The sequence below is a fragment of the Furipterus horrens genome, unplaced genomic scaffold (genome assembly GCF_987537825.1).
Source record: "Furipterus horrens unplaced genomic scaffold, mFurHor1.1.pri manual_scaffold_10, whole genome shotgun sequence".
In the NCBI taxonomy this organism is placed as follows: domain Eukaryota; kingdom Metazoa; phylum Chordata; class Mammalia; order Chiroptera; family Furipteridae; genus Furipterus; species Furipterus horrens.
In genome coordinates, this window is record NW_028327180.1 from 35,093,217 (window position 1) to 35,111,688 (window position 18,472).

An 18,472-nucleotide genomic window follows, 5' to 3' on the forward strand; every position below is an offset into this window, starting at 1 on the left:
TTTGAAGCAAAATTTTAAAAATAGAAATATACTAGTGGTAGCTTTAGAAATTATTCACTTGCAAAGGTAATGAAAATCAAACTGAATATAATCTATTATCAGATACCACCCAGAGAAACAGACTTCAGCATGCAATAGAATATATATACATATATATGAAAAATATTATACACACACACACACATATGACATTCAAGATAACTCTTTGATAATAATATCAGGACACTTATGATTTACGTATAATTCTATAAACAAAAAACACACCACAGCATGATTGCAGCTAAAGGTCTTAAATGTGTGGTAAATTCTAGGGTCTTGTTCCAAGTATATTACTTACTTCTCTGCTAGCCAAATCTTGAGTGACTTAATTTTTCTAAATCTCAATTTCCCCATCAATCAAACAGGAATAGTAGATAACTACTTCAACAAGCTACAAGAAGTTAAATCATTTTTTAAATGGTAATGATAAAGCACATCACAAACTATCAAGTTATCAGGGGCTATTACCACCAATTTTAAAGACAAAGAATATCAATATTCTACTTAAGATTACTGAATACAGTGTAAATTAATAATGGAGGGACTGAGTTTAGTATTTTCATTTTCTGATTGCATTCTACTGCTTTATGCGCTGCTATTCAGACACTTTGACCCCTTTTCAATTCAGACATAGATCTTAACAAAAACCAAAATCTATTATTCATGGTTTAGGAGCTAAAGATGATGTATCACTGACTGAGCCAGTGTGGCTCAGTTGGTTTGAGCATCGTCCCATGGACTGAAAAGTTGCAGGTTTGATCCCCAGTAGGGGCATGTACAAGACGGTAGCCAATAGGTATTTCTCTCTCACTTCGATGTTTCTCTCTCTCTCTCTCTCTCACCAATTCCCCCTTACTCTCTCTAAATGCAATGAAAACAAATGTCCTCGGATAAGGATAAAAAAAGAAAAAGAAAAAAACAAGAAAGAGAGCTAAAGAACAAAGAAATCTACTGAAAATGTTGCTGATTGCATTTCCAAGACAGAACAGAAACACCAACCCATAAAACTGATTACTAGTCAATACAAATACACATTTTTCATTCTTGCTCAAATCCAGTTCAAATGTACTAAGTAGCTACATACCCTGTCATTGGCACAAGGTCATGAGTAAGATATGATCCCAGCAGTGTAGGAGCTTATTAAACTGTGGGGAAGGGTCAAATAAAAAGTAGACACCCCCCCCCCAATAAAAGGCATAATGTGAATACACTAAAAATACAAAGTTTATGAGAGTAACAATTTAGATATTAATTTAAGTTACAAAGAACTGGGAGAACTTTTTAGGGTGAGATCTCAGCTGTTATCTGAAGATTAGAATAGGACTTGCACCAAACCAAAGGCATGAAGGGAGGTGAGAATCACTGGAAGAAAAATTCCAGAGAAGAAACAGTTAAAGCAGATTACGAGGCATGTTTATGAAATAGGGTAGAACCATATGCACAGATCTAAATTATGCGCACAGAGAAAAAAACAGGTGGTCAAAAGGTAATTAAGTTTGGCTGAAGGATGTGTAAGGAATATAGGTAAGAAAGGATAAATGCATACATTTATGCAATAAAATTATAAAAGTTTCTACCATCAGAAATTGACTCAATTATCAAATGGTTAGTTTAGGGCTGTGAAAATCCTACATGAAGAAAAGCCTACCATCAGCATTGTTGACCCTTGAAGAAAAATATAACCCAGAAAATTCACTGGGAACAAGAACTTTGTAGATGCTGTGTTACCCACAAGTGGTAATAAGAAGGTTCTTTTTACTCTAGTCTTTCTCTTTAATATAAAGTAGTAACTGTATAAGGTAAAAGAAAAGGTGAACTTCAAAAAACATACAGTAAAAGGTGTCTGCCTCCTATTCCACACTCTTTCTCTTCCACCCAGACACCAGCCACGATTTCTTCACACATCTTTGTAAACATGTGAGTATAACTACAGGATAAGTTCCCAGCACAGGAATTGTTATGACAAAGAGTATATACATTTTAGATTATGACAAGATATATTTTATCAAATTGCCTCCCAAAGAGGCACCAATTTATACTCCCACCTTCGGGAAATGCTTAATTGTGAATCCAGTATGTCAGTGGTGCTTTATAATTGAATTCACATTGTGCAGTTGGACATGTATTTGTTTCGCTGAATAATGGTAAACACAGAAAAGGCAGAATATTTAAATCAAGAAATAAAGACGTACAAACATCAATTAATGAGATCCTTAAACCCACATTTTGATACAAAAAAGAATTCTCAGAAGTCTGGAAGAGCTATTACAGAGTCCCTTTCACTGCTCCTTCAGCACTTCATACAGAACGCAGTGTTATCTATCTAAAATATCTATTTTTTAAAAAAAGTGTTAAAATACAGAGGTATAGAAGCCTCACAATTCCATAAGCTAGATATTATTAGGACTTCCAATTTGCAGATGAGAAAGTGAATCTTCTTCCAGACTAGATACATATCAGAAAAACACACAAATATATAAATAAACCTAATACACAGCAGTTAAAAAAATTTATAACACTCCACCATAACAAATAAAAAGTAAACATCCCTAGCCCTTACCTCTGAGTCCTTCCGTCCAAAGATAAATACTGTTAGGTTTCTTGTGAATCCTTACAAAGATAAGAAATAAATATACATAGACCTGCATATATCTAATACACAATTTTAATGGGGTTTTAAGAAACTTTTTATGAAAGTTTGCAAATATGTACAAGGGCAGAAATAACAGAGAAATAATTGTACCTGTTGTCCAGCCTGAATAATGAACAACTACCTTCACTGCTCCCTTGGATATTGTCAAGCTAATTCCAGACATCTTATCATTCTAAACATACAATTATTAGAAAGCTTTAATAGCTGGTTTCCAAATCCAGGGTAGATTAGACAAAAAAAATTTAGAAAGTCGTTGGGAATGTATGAAAAGGATTTACAACAGGAAAAACGTGATATCTGTCTGAAAAGAAAAATATAAATGAAAATAACTATCTAATTATAAATACAGGGTGGGGCAAAAGGAGGTTTACAGTTATGAGTACATGAAACAGAGTTTAATAATTTATTAATTATTGTGTTATTTTCCATAGGAACAACTGTAAACCATCTGCCTCACCCTATACACATCCATAATGTGAGAAACACTCACAATAAAACACTGGGACACAGGACTTAAGCAGTAGACGAGGCATTGCTTATTTACAGGTCTGCAGAGCTGAACACAGAGCCATATCAGGGACATCCATGTGCCCAGAAGCAGACAAGCAAACTGGTTTTATACTAACTCAAGTAACCCCCTGCCTGCCCCCTTCTCTCCCCTTTCTCCATTTGCTGGATAATCTGGAGTTACAATCTAACAAGATTAACTAAATTCACTGAGGGTAGTAATTAACTAAGGGTAATCTGGTTATAGACCTGTCTCCAGCTCTCCTTTGAAATTTCCCTAATTTGTTTGCTGGGCTGTCTAGCTACATTTTCCCATTTCCCTGTGTTTGGTGATGAATATCTTCCCCCTTTGATCCCAGAGGCATTTGTGCTGAGCTGCGGAATGTCGCTTTCTGACTTGTAGGTGTGCTAATACTGTTGACTGACTCGGAGACCACTTGATTCAAGATTTAATTACATTTGTCCTTTGCTGCTAATTATTTCCTACTGGTTTGAGAGTTACCAGTCTTTGTCCCTTACAATAAATAACAACACTGACATATCAGAAAGAGTAATGGTTAGGATCTGTGTTTCAAAAAGGCAGTAAATTATATGATTGATATATTTGTTTTTAAAACTTGATATGGTTAAAAGAAAAGTTTACAATTTAGGGAGTTAAGAAGTTGTTTCACTTAATATAACATTTTTTCCCTTGAAAGATGCCACATAGATGAGGCCTTACCACACTTAGCTGTGGCTTGAGAGGCACTGGAAGAGTTTAAGGTGAAGAATGTTGGTGACATGTGAAGAAAACAAAATCACAGATATTATGAACTAAAATCTCAGATTAAAATACTAATCTCTCAAATAATGCCTCTAGATAGCTTAAAACTGTAAATAACAACCACTAACACTATTGTATGAATACTTCCCTGGGCCAGACACTCACTGGGCAAGTGCTTTAGATGCACAAACTCATTTAATCTCACAATCCCCTGAGGTAGGTAATTAAGACAAGACACTACTTGCCCAAGGTCAATCAGCTAATGAACTTCCTTATTAGAACTCTGGTTGAAGTACTTACGTTAGGCTTCACCTTCTTCAAAATACAAGATTAGGCATACTATTTATTTTCATCTTCCGGAGCAAATGTTTAATTATGATACATACTGTGCAAAAGACTGAGCAACAGACATACTTCTATCTGATGATGTTTTTTTAAAAAGCTAATGATGTGTGCATTAAGTTTTACTCATTATGATTCATGATTAAAGGTTAAGTATGTCACATACCATGGAGATTTCTATTCCAAAAGATTATGTATACTATTTGTCAAATTTCTAAAGACCTACATACTCATATAGCTTCCCCTTCATTTCCAGTGACAGAATAGTTTAATGGAGATTATTACTGATAAAGATCTTCCTTTTATGGCTCTAAAACTCTTTTTTGTAACTTCAACTCACTCAATATCTTCTTTCCTCTTCCACAAGGCAGCCTTCTAAATATCTGCATAATCTTGGCAAAGAGTCTACAAACTACATATTCCCAGTCCTTCTAGTCTGACATGGTTTCATTAGTCATTTATCTTTTCTTCTCTTAAAAAGTGGCTTCTCAAATTCAACACAAGACTCCTCCAGAGCACCTAACCAGAGCAGGACACAGAGAGCTATTAGCTCTCCTGCTCAGAACCTAAAATTATATTCCTTTCTCCCACCACCAAGTCATTTCTGTGTGGGTTAAATCTGTAGACAAAAGTCTTGCACATTAATTCAAGAAGCAGTAATTAAACATCTATGATGTAACTGAACCAGGCTTTCCTTTCCCAGGGTCCCCTTCCCTAAACTCAGCTTTTTAAAAAAACCAAAATACCTTCATTTTTGCTTTTTGTTCTAAGCAAATATTACTAGTTGACATACTATATATGTGATGTGTCTATAATCTGTGTCATTATCATCTATTATCTGTATCAGCTCCTAAAGTAGTATCTGGAACATAAAAGGCACTATTTTTGTTATAATAGTTGGACTAGCTCATGAATAGATAGAAAAGGGTGGACTATTAATATTCTTTATGGCTTCTGGAAGAGTCTCTAGACTACTATACTTCACTGCTAGATGACCCTGAAGCTTCATCAATAAGTACAATTAATCAGAAGACCCACATGACTGACTGCCTCGTGCTCTCTAAAATTGATTATGATAGTCTGATACAGGAATTCTAGGTTTTGATTAAAAGATGTGGTGGTTTTTGATATTACCCTCAAAACATTCCCTATTTTTTTCATTCTAAAATAATTATATAACCTGAAAATAAAAATACACATTTTCCTATTAATAGCAGGTCACTGGTAAACTTTATTGACTATTTTGTGAAATGTCAGGGAAGACTTACCCTTAGGTCAGAGGCTGAGCCATCATCTCTGCCTCTGCAGGTGGCCTCAAATGTACTTGACACCAACCATTAGCACCTTTACACCTTAATCATTTTAGATGTGACTTCATTATTTCTGAAGGAGTTATTCTTGTATACTGTGGCTTGATTTCAGATTTTTTGATTCATTTAAATTAAAAACGCATCTATGGATCAACTGCTGTTTATACTACAGTATTTAGCATTCCCTACTATTAAAGTCTCAGGGTGTTCTATTTCCATGGGGTAGTTACTATTAAATCACACATGATCCTACCCCATTCTTAATGAATTACAGTGCAAATATATTACAGCAAACAGTACTTTCTCTCCATGTCAGCTTAGGGCAGTTGTTCCCAAACTGTGCTGTGCAATCACATGGATACCTTTTTTTTTTTAATGAGAATTTTTGTATTGTCGTTCTGTTACAGTTGTCCCAATTTTCTCCCACTGCTCTCCACTGCCCCTCTCCCCAACTCCCACAGTCAATTCCCATTGCATGGATGTCTTTTAAAAGCACAGAATCCCTAGCCAACTCCAGATCTACTGAATTCAAATAACTGGGGGTGGAGGTCCAAAATGTTTTTAAATAGCTCCTGAGGTAATTCTACTTGGAAATTACAAGAAAGAATTCTAATAATGCAATGCCATGTCTCTTGTGGAAGTACAATGTTTAGGCACAAAGACAATTTTGAGCATAATGTCACCCAAAATAACTCATATTTTTCTCCACAGCAACATTCCAAACTAAATAAAATGTATTCATAATTGAAGGCAAATTTGATACCAAAGCCACTCATAAGTATTGTCAAACTAGTTGCTCTAACCTCTACTCCTCATCTTACATACCTCATCAGTATTTGCCCCAGCCAAGGAGTTCTCTCAGCCCTTTAGAAATGGAATGCCTTCACCCCCTTCCTTTCTACTAGTCTCCGTGGCTCATATTATGACAGCAAACCCCCCTCCACAAACTCTCTGCTAGTCGAGTACCATAAATATATCTGCTATACTCGTCGGCAGCCGTCCGTCTCGAGAGACGATGGTGTAGCTTCTTAAGAGTCTATCTGCACCGCCGAGAATGGCTGTGCAGTCCAACTCGGGAGTGACACGGTATATGTCTCCTCCCGTGTTGAATCGACATCTTGCGATGACGCTGGAGTGTCCTCTCCAGTGAAGCTGAAGCTACAGAGCCTGGGCAGGGTGATATGGAGGGTCTGCTGTTGCCCATGCAGCAGACACCCCCTCTCTTCGCAGCTGAAGGGTCCAAGGGAAAGACGGAGTCAATACAGCTTGGCTTCAGGTGCGCCGCAGGAGTTGACGGTGTTGACTACAACGTCAAACCGCCTTAGGGACTCCGGCTCCGGATTTTCTGTCGGGGTTTACTCCCTTAGCCTTTCCCCTGAAGAGGTATGCCGCAAGGCAGCGGAGGTTTTTTGGAATCAGAGTTTTCCTTCTCTGATGTGCCCTGACTGGAAGATCGAACCAGCGACACTTAGCTCGCAGGCCGACGCTCAATCCACTGAGCCAAACCAGCCAGGGTTATCTGCTATACTATATTATGATAATTCGTACAAAAATCTTTCTCTCCTAGAATGTGAGCTTAAGAGCAGGGAATGTTTCTTATCAATTGTAGTTCCAGCTCCTACCAATGTGCTAGCAAAGCAACATTGTAAGCAGTAAATACGTAAATCTTTGTGCTTAGTAAAGAAATAAAAGAAAATGCCTATTTTCAAGTCTCAATCAGCTAAGATAATCTTTAGGGTTCTGATCCTAAAAATTAACACCAAAAGAGTCTATCTTACTAAATTTTAAAATAATGCAATTGGAACATTTTCTAAGACAATTGATAAACATTTATTAAGTATCTGTTATAAGCTAAATGCTGTGCAAATAAGTGCTAAGGGTTAAAACAAAAAACAAAACAAAACAAAAAAAACTTTGCTCTTGATGGTTGGCTAAAATGAGTGAGTGTTCCAGGACTAAGGAGATATCCTGTCACTGGTTTGCCATCTACAGCACAACACCCTTGGAGCCAAACTCTATTAGAACCTTTAATGCTAAAATGACCAGACTGAGAATTCATGAGTTCAGCAACTCCATGTTGCTTAACCTATGAGTTTTCCAGAGTTCACTACAACAGGAAAACTTAACGTTTGAATGGCCATCCCGTATCATCTTTATAAATAACTTTGTAAGTCTGTGTAACTATCATTCAAAAAACGGACTATCTCTTGGACTAAAACAAACACACACAAAAACTATTTCTATTGGCATACATCTAGAAAATTCTGATGTAAAAATGTAACAATTTACTCACTCAACCAGTCCAGATGCTTTTGAAGCCTCCACTCTCTTTTGCAGGCAGAGCATATAATACACTGATAAACAATATCCAGAGCAAAACTCAGGCTTCTGCGTTTCTGGAAGATCCAATATCTTCCTCCTCATTTTGCATTTCCCCTATCGCAGCAGTTTCCCAATGCATAATAAATGAAATAAGTATAGAATTAAGAGTAAGAGATTTCATTAAGCTAGACTAAGGTGAATTATAAAATCTTATATTAAGCTTGAAACGCCCTGGCTGGTTTAGCTCAGTGAATTGAGCGTCGGCCTGCGAGCTAAGTGTCGCTGGTTCGATCTTCCAGTCAGGGTACATCAGAGAAGGAAAACTCTGACTCCAAAAAACCTCCGCTGCCTTGCGGCATACCTCCTCAGGGGAAAGGCTAAGGGAGTAAACCCCGACAGAAAATCCGGAGCCGGAGTCCCTAAGGCGGTTTGACGTTGTAGTCAACACCGGCAACTCCTGCGGCGCACCTGAACCCAAGCTGTATCGACTCCGTCTTTCCCTTGGACCCTTCAGCTGCGAAGAGAGGGGGTGTCTGCTGCATGGGCAACAGCAGACCCTCCATATTACCCTGCCCAGGCTCTGTAGCTTCAGCATCATCGCAAGATGTCGATTCAACACGGGAGGAGACAGATACCATGTCACTCGCGAGTCGGACTGCACAGCCATTCTCGGCGGTGCAGATAGACTCTGAAGAAGCTACACCATCGTCTCTTGAGATGGACGGCTGCCAACGATATTAAGCTTGAATTGATGTTTTCCAATCACCTCATCTTACAGATGAAAAAAAAATCTGATAACAGGAGCCAGAAACACTGACTCTCAGGTTAGAGCTTACACTAATTTACCTATGAATAAAGGCAAAAATTCCAGTCAGTCATTCAGAAACTTGGAGTTTATTAAATGCATGTCATTTAAAGGTTTTGTTAAAAGTTCAGAAAAATTATAAATGGCAAACAGAAGCTATCCATGGTTGACTCTAGGCAAGTATTTCCTGCAGAGGGAGAATTTAACATATTTTGAGAAATACCATTTTAAAGAAAACTATACAATGAGATAATTGTTTGGTAGCCACTTCTTCTATAGGCACATCTTTTTGTGCCTCAATCCTACATGATTTTGTATTTTATTCACTTATGCTTTCAACAAATATTTACTGAGTACCTTTTACATGCTAGGCACTGGCAAATACGCAATGACCAAAACAAAATCCCTGTTCACATAAAGCTTGTATTCTTGTGATAAAAGGCAGCATTTAAAAAACAAAAATATCAAACATACAGTATTCAGATCATAATAGGTATAATAGAAAAAAAATAAAGCTGAGAAAGAATTTAGGGATCGTGGGTGGTGGGGTTACAATTTTAAATAAATATGGTGCTCAGAGAAAGCCTCAGTGAGTGCTAAATCAGAGTAAAGACCTGAATGAAGTTAGGAAGCAGCCATGAAGAGTAGCACCTAGAACAATGTGGCTAGAGTTGCATGTTCAAATGTGTTATTTGAACATGATATCAGATAAGTGAGGGCTACAGGGAGGATCAGATCAGAGAGGAACTTCTTGTTGAAAGTTTCTACTAAAAAATACTAAATACTATCTTAGCTATAGAGATTAAATCAAGACCCTTACCAGCAATGACCCAATCTAATAGGAACTGCTAATGGTAGAATTTATGATATCAACAAGTTAGTAGAGATGTTATTTTTGGACATTCCCAGCATCCATTAAATTGTACTTCAGAGAGCATTATCAACTACTCTTAAGACTAGCTTTGAAGTATTGTCTTATCAATTTACTAGGAGGTAAGTGCTGGAATAAGGATAAGAAGGCAGAGGATGAGGGAATCCATATGCTCTCCACTGAAAGAGAGGTAAAGAAGTGTTTTACCTCCCCTATCTCAGGAGGATATGCTAATATATAATTCAAAATAAGGAGGTAGCCAATCAGATAATGTTCTACAACTAAAAGCTGAAGTCAACTTCTAGGGAGCCAACTTATGCTTTACCCCAATTCTCTTAATACTATAAGCATCCAAGGAAAACAAGTCTTTTATCTTCCACGTTCCCCACAGTCTACTGCAGTTATTTTCAGACCTCACATTTTGTACTGCCTGACTGCACAGACAAAAAGTATCTCAAGTCATGAGAAAAGGCTCTCCTGAGCTCTCCCAACCCAAGTTGGGGAACACAGAGCTTTCTCACACTCCTGTCTTTAAAACCTGGGACTGCAGATAACCATCACATTTTCTCTATTTCTCTTGTTCCTCTGTATCTCCCTTGACCTATCCATTCCCAACAAGATCAAGTATTGTACGCCAGAATCATAATGGCCTACCTGCTAAAGTCTCCGTAGATTTCAGATCCCTTATTCTAAACTATTTTTGTCAGATTATCTCCTGACAAGCGCATGAGTTCTCAAACTATAGTGACAATTATAAAGTGTAATGTACCATACAAACACACCATATTAATATTTTAAATTATTTATTGTATGTTACCAAATACAACTAGCTATCAAAAGCATCCTCTGTACTATAGATTTATATCTAATTATAGGTGGCAAGGCTTCTTCAATCCTTCGAATAATTTTCAGACTCAAATCAGCTTCAAATTGTTTTATATTCTATCGAACCAGCATGAAAAAAAAAGTTAAATCTGTATCCCAGGCTCTTTATTACTGCTTTTATATGAGTTAATATATGAGTACAAGTAAAGATTTTAAAGTATCTATCAAGCTCATTCAGGTTAAAGATAATTCCTATCGAAGGCAGAGAATAATTCAGTCTTAAAATTCTGCATTTATACTTTATGATATGTCCCCAAATGCTAAATGTTAGAGAACTTCAACATATAACTAATAGGTTGCCATTTTAAACTGAAATTTATAGCTGAAAAAAAGTACTCTCTATATGTTGAATTAAAACAAAACACAAGTATACACTAAACCAGGTGATGCCAATTACACTCCTTTCCAGGTTCTTTTAAGTGTGACCTTCTCTATCTCACTTAAGACCTCTTTCTGCTGCTTTCTTAAGCCATGGTTCCCAACTGCCTTCCCTACCTCCATTCTTATTCATGTTACACAGTTAACCAAATAATCTTTCTAAAATGCAAACTGGGAGTAGGACTGAATAATGCAAAGAATAAGAGACCTAAAGCAAGACTAGTTTGTATTTGAAATATCAGGTTCTACCATTTGTTAGCAGTTTGATCTTATACAAATATCTTAAATCTTGCTAAGCCCTGGTTTCCTCTTCTGAGAATTATGGACAATATGTACCTCAAGGGGTTGCTAAGAGGACTAAATAAGATAAAAGTAAAAAAGCCTCCTAAAGAAGGCACCCAGAAATATTTAGCTCCCTTGCCCTTTTGCAAGTTTGAACCACCAATTTTTCAAAAAGGTATCACATCCTAGGGGAAAACTAATTTAAGGAGAGTATCAGAAAACAATGTAATGGCTGGAACTGAGACTACTGCTTCCTAGTAGGAGCGTTTATTTGGAAAACTAAACTATAACAAGAAAGTAGTTTCATGAGTATGCAGAAATCCAGAGTTGGGCAGATAGCTCTCAGCCAAGAACTTCTTGGACAAGGCTTGTTCCCCACCCCCACCTCCAGTAACTGCAAGGCCTTATTGTCCCAAGTTTCTTTTCCAAATTTCAGTTTTTTATAGTGCCTCTAACTAACCTTTTAATTACTCTAATTATGAATGACTGTGGCTATTTGAGAAAAAGCATCTAAGGCAGTAGTTTCTAACCAAGTTGAAGGAATTATTTTCATCTCCCAAAAGCTATGTGGATTGGGGCAAGGGCAATGCAAGTCTCTGACAAGAGAGAGGAAAGAGGTGATACCGAAAACTGTCTACTACTACTCTCCAGTGAGAAATTCTGGGGAAAAAAGTGGAATAAAAAAACATTCAGTAGTAGAGATCTACCAGATAAGAGGTTTTCATCCAATGGGAATCATAATCCAATGTCTGGATGCTTTGGCTCAGGCTATTAACTCACTTTCCAATACCTCATCAAACAAACCACGTTCAAAGAATGCTATGGATAAATTCAGACAGGAAAAAAAAAACCTTTCTTGCTAAGCTTTATATTAATACTTATAATATCTATGATTGTGTTCTCCTGTCCCCTTCAAACAATGACCAGAATCTAGAGAATCCTGGTAGAGATAGAGAGAATATAATGAGTATCCATGTTTTCGGTATCTGGCTATTAAAATTCTAACAGTCTAAAACACAAAATGCTTGTTGAAGGCACAGGATATGATGACTAAATGAACAGAAATGTGATATTAGAATCCCACTTTTCTGTAAGTGGAAAACATCAAGGCGAAGGAAATTTCAAATAAAGATTTAAGAAAATGGATAATAATGATATACAGAACTGAATATTTAAGAATCAATGGAACATCTTGAGACAATATTAGCTAAGCAGATGATGAGGAAGTAAAATATGTGGGAGTCAGAGTTCAAGTAATAGACCAGAGAGCTGCCTCAGTATGTACAACAGCAGAGAGCATACACTGAGGGCCAAGAGTTGAATCAATCCCATGGATATATTTTGCTTATTCTACAAGGTATTTAAGTCAGGAGACTAAACAGAAATATGGAGGCTTTCGTTTTTATTTTAAAAATTGCATCTCTGTCACTGAGTCACCAGTTTGTAATCTCTCACATGCCAGCAAGTGAAGAGAGTTGAACTGTATTCCCCCCTTCATATGAGGAAGGCACCCCCAGTTCACCAGTCCCTGCTACCTCTAGACACTAAGGAGCAACTGCCATTTAACACCAAGCTTATACTATGGTTTGCTCCATGATAGAGAAATAATCCTTGCAAAAAACAAAAACTAAATTTATTTTTTTTCCTTACACCTGGACCACTTTATTCATGTCACCTGGGCACTGCCTCAGCAATCAACAAATAAAATGAGGTGATGATAAAGCTAGTTTATTTACTGAAAAGGAGTCTAGAATATAAGCTAGACATCAAAAACAAAACTTCCTCAGAATTTAGTAGCTGAAAATGTAGCAGGTTCCAAATTACATAACCTTTGACCTAGGAATTCTAGTTCTTGGAATTTACTCGATATATATACTCACACACAAGCAAAATAGCAGATTCAATGTTACCCTCTGCAGCAGCAGTTGTAATAGGAAAAGATGAGAAACAACCTGAATGTCCACCATTAAGGAGACTAGACTAGTAAGTTATGGTATAACCTAACCACACAATGAGGCCATACAAATAGAGAAGTCCCTATGTGCTAATATGAAAAGGACTCCAAGTGAAAGGAACAAGGAGAGCAGAGTATATACTTAAGTTGTGAAAGGGGAGGAGGACAGTGGGAAAGAATACATAGTAACTATATATAGATTTGTTTATACATGCATAAAGTATTTCTGGACAGATACAGAAGAAACTAGTAACAATGATTCTCTCATGGAAGGGAACTTGATAACTTAGGGACAGAGGTGCTGGTTAACATCGCAGGATATATTTTTGTATCTTTTGAATTTTGTATCAGGTAAATAGGTACATATTAAAAAATCACTTAAAAAAAAAAAAAGAACAGTTTGGCTGAGCTGATTCCAAATGATGAAGAGTTCTGCAACTATCAGAACTTGTGAGCCAGTGACCTCTCTCCACATAGATGATATTGTTTCCTTTTACTTCACAGATGACAGAAATTTCAGGGGGAACCCAGAGAAGTTAAGGGGGTGAGCAGGACAGTGAGATGAAATAAGAACAATGGAAGAAATGATATGGTGTCTTTTTCCATCTAGCTCTCTGAACTGGTTTTGAGCCCAAAAGGAGTAAAAAGGGTAGATCTAGAAGACAAGAAACCTTTTCAAGAGACTGTGAAACTGTAAGCACAAAGTCTGCTGCTTTGGGACGTGGAGACCAAGTGTGGTACAGAGACCAGGATGGGGGGAGTGAAGGGGGAATGGGGCTCTCAGCTCTGCACCTCCTGGGTACCCCGGAGACTGGCAGCTTTGAAAGCACTAACGACAGCATTCCTGGCATGACTTCTATCCCTCGCATTGGACCCAGCAGCAGCGGCAGTGATAAGGCACCATACTGGAGTGGTGTGAAGGGGATGGACTTCCCAAGGAGACTGTAGGAAAAGAGGATTCACTTCTGCTCTTGAGCGCATGTTACATTCCACTCAAGGACTCCCAGAAATCCTTGAGGGAACTCTGAAGAGGGCTGGGGATTTGTGCGAGTAGGAGGGAACTAAAAATTGTACTCCATTTCTATATAGGTGATGAAGCCTAGACACAAGTACACTACAAAAACACAGAAGTACTGTGTGGGGGAGTGAAAGAACAGAAAACAATACTCTGCCAAAAGAGCCAAAAGGAAAGGCTCACCGGACTTTTTTTTTTTTTTTTTTTTTCCAGTTAGGCAATTGCTCATTGAACAGGATGTAAGAGAGAGAAAAGCATGAGGATGGCTGGAAGGAGGTTACTCAAGGCTCTGCTGGGAACCAACACACTTAGTTATGCAGCACCTACTTCCCAAAGTGAAATCTTTCAACTGCTTTAAAATGTTTCTTTTCTAAGCCATTGAAAGCAATGAGATCATGTTCTTGATGAAGTGCCAGGTTTTCCCCCTGCAACCCAGACTGTTGAAGTTAAAAAGAAGAAAAATTAGAGGAATGAAAAGGGTGAAGGTAGGAAGAACTGGGTACAGAAGACAGAGAAGGGAAAACATAAAATATATTTTAAAAGGCTAGGGGAGAAAATTATGGAATGACAAAATATAGTTTTAAAAGTTGAGAATATCTTGCCCTGTTCCAAAAATACAAAAAAGTATCAATTCAATTTAATTAACTGATGTTTTCCTATTCCATTTGATCCAGAGTTAAGGAAACATATACAATCCCTTTATGCCTCCCAGCACACAGTGTTAAGTAATTATAAAAACACAGATAAGCTATTTGTGAAAAAGGGGGCTTGTACTAATACTACAGGGCTTTGCTGAATCAGAAAATGAAAGGAATTTGTAGTCAAGTTAGGCAATTTTGGTTCATGTTTTCCACAAGTGGAAGAAATAATATCCACTACCCTAAACAATGCATACTGAGATAATTTCTAACATAAGTAAGAAGTCAAATGTAGAAGAACTAGAGATTAAACTCCATCTCAAAATGCCAACTACTATGGTTTACAGAATAAATAACAATAAAATGGTCCATGTATTATACAGTTGGCTCTTCTTAAAATAATTTATTTTTAGAGAGAGGAGAAGGGAAGGAAAGAAATATCTATCGACTGCCTCTCACACGTCCCCAACCAGGGACCTGGTTTGCAGCCCAGGCATGTGCCCTGAAAGGGAATCAAACTGGTGACCTTCCGGTTTACAGGTCAATGCATACCAGTCAGGGCTACAGTTAACTTTTGAACAACAGGGGTTTGAACTCTGCATGTCCATTTATACATGGTTTTCTAACATTTTCTTCTAACTTCATTGTAAGAATACAGTATATTACAAATATAACATACAAAAATATGTGGTAATCAACTGTTTACGTTACTGGTAAGGATTCTGGTCAACAACAGGCTATAACTAGTTAAGTTTTGGGGGAGTCAAAATTATACACAGATTTTCAACTGTGCAGGGGTCGGCACCCCTAATCCTTGCATTGTCCAAGGATCAACTGTACTTTGTATCCATGGCAGTCTCTTCCACTTATATCACTAGCTGATTAATGTAATTTTTTATTTGCATAGAACTTTATACTTTTCAAAGTATCTTAACATTTTTCATTTGATGTTCACAACATCCTGTGAGGTAGGTAAGCCAAGTTTCATTCAGTTTTAGATAACAAAACATATACAGAAAGGTTAAGAGAACTTATAAATCAGTTGTAAGCCAAGGATCCAATGTAAGGGTCCAGAACTTCTGGTCTCATGTTTGCCAAAGCAATTATTTGTGGACTTTTATTCATCTACTCACTCAATATTTATTAAGTGATAACTGTCCAGGTACTATAAGCAATAGGCATATATACTACAGGCAATAGGAATATAATGGAGACCAAGAACATACATAATTTCTAACCTCACTGAGCTTCATTTAATGGGAGTCATTATTTAAATAATTATACAAATATATGGCGGAACTTCACTTGTGTTAAGCACTGTGGTGGAGTACCCAGTGCTGTGAGGACATATATAGGAGAGCTGGGCGAGGACAGGAGTCACTAGGGATTAGTGATAGGCCAGGAAAGGACTCTCTTAGGAATTAATGATAAACTCAGATCTGACGAGAGCATCATACAAACAACAAAAGAATCACTCATTCTTTTTTTATTAAATCATTTTTTATTGTTATTCTATTAGGGATCACTAATTCTAAGTGAAGGCAATATCATGTGCAAAAGCCCTAGCCTACTGTGGGTGGGGCCGTGTAAATCACAGGAGCAGTGTGTTTGAAGGAAGAGCAGCATGGCTCAAGAAAGCCTGACCCCAGCTGCCACTGTGAGATCCGTATTCCCCACGTGAACTCAGACAACACTGAGGTTCCAGTGACTACTGCCCTAGTCTAAAGATTGTTTTATAATACTCAGGAACAGGGGGCAGATTCAAAAGAATGCAAAAATAAGGGAACTGCTATTAAAAAATTGCTAAATTATCAGAATTCTAGGGAATTATATCGCTTGTAATTTAGGGCCTAACAAGAGAATTTATGAAGGTGGTGACATCTGTTCTAGGCTTTTAGAGGTGGATTGAATTTCCACAGAGAGGGGATAGAGAGGCTACCACACATAAAGAAGAGAAACTGAAAAGACAACTCTTGCTGCTTTCTTAGGAACATGAATGACTATTTTATTTTAATGTAGCCTTTCCTAAGTGGTACTTTAGAAATATTATATCCATAATATCTTGAAGTGGTAGAGGTCTTAGAATTTACAAAGCTTTGTTTAATTTTATACTCCCAGCAAATTCTATTAGGTTCAAGAGTACACATTAATTGTCTCGATTTTGCAGATAAAGAAAGCCAGCTGAATGAAGTTGACTTGTGCAAGGTCACATTTCAACACCGCTCTTTCCTTTTAACATTATAGATTCATGATCCTCAGGATGTGGAACTCATATAAAAGTTTATTTGAAACATAAGGAACTGACTAGGCTTAGGATACTAGACACGTAAGAACTCTACTATGATAATTTCAGGCAAAAGCTGGTTATCCTGGCTTTATTTAAACGAAGGCAGGTGATTTTCTCAGAGAGTGAGAGGAGAAAATGACGGAAAGAGAAAGAGAGAGACTCAAACAAGTCACCCCCTGATGAGGCCTAAAAACTGAGGTATAAGGAAACCTGTGGCTAAGAGGCTAAAAGTGGGGGAATGGAGGGTGGGGGAGACAAGACAAAACTAAGCAGCACCATGTAGTGAGGGACACAACTAAACAGATACAGATGTCATGCTCCACCTTCACACAGCGCTCGCTGATTTTTAAAGTAATTTTTCAGTTTTCTCCCAGGTTGCCTTCAATAAAACTCTTGATCACGCTGAAAAGCTAAGCTGTTTTAACACACGAAGGACCCTACATGATGTATGTAATAGTCTTCCTTTTAAAAAGAACTGAGGTTCAAAATGATTAACTGCTAGTGAGGGGAAAAAAAGGAATTTTAATGAGTATGGATAACAGTAACAACTTATTAACACAATCCAAAGGACTTAATAAGATATGTGTAGAGAAATACCGACACCCACTTGTAAACCCTCAGAACCAGGCCACACCTCGCCTTTCCCGTCTCAGTTACGCCACCACCCTCACAGCCAGTCTTACACCCCCTCTCCCTCACCCGGCCTTAGTGAGACAGTCTGGGTGACTGAAAACACGGTGGACCAAGAACTGAAAAAAGGAATTCAGGAAGAAAAAATGTTTTTTTTTCTTTTGACCTCTTCAATACTATGACCTCATAACTATCTTATCTACCTTAATATAAAATGAGGAACAATATTGTACTTTAAAAGTAGGATGATGATATTTTCTATTTTTCTTGCCCACAAACCCCTTAATTTGGCTTTTCTGGAAAGTGGCCTTGGTTGCTGTTATTTTTTAACCCTCTGGTTCAGTGGGCCTCAACAGGAAAAGGTTGTTAACCTCTGTAATACAGACAGCTTAAATTCATAAAGGATGAGTCATGGATGAGTCTCTACATCTAACTTTGATATAAAAAAAAACAAAACACCTCATTTTATCTGTGCCAAAGACAAGTGCATTTATGAAGCAATAGAGTTTTTTCTCATTTGCCATGAAATAATTTTCTTTTTAGCTTAAAGTGCCTAATATGTTCTTGGGAACCGCTTAACTATCTTTCATTTCTCACACTGGATTATGTTTTAGAGTACAGCTAGCTGAATCTTGCTACACTAAAAAAGTACATGGAAGAAGTTTCCAGGCAAAAGTACACCAATGGCGAATGAGTTCTATTAGCATCAAATTTCAAATATATGCCACACAGTATAATCTTTAGAGTGTTACGATATCTATTCATATAATAATAAATGATTATTACTTATC

At 37.3% G+C, this 18,472-nt stretch overlaps 1 protein-coding gene across 9 annotated transcripts in view; it reads right to left on the reverse strand.

Moving 5' to 3' along the window:
* Positions 1-18,472, reverse strand: part of HMBOX1 (homeobox containing 1) — a 170,656-nt gene that overhangs the window by 109,430 nt on the left and 42,754 nt on the right. The gene's annotated exons all lie outside the window — the stretch shown is intronic.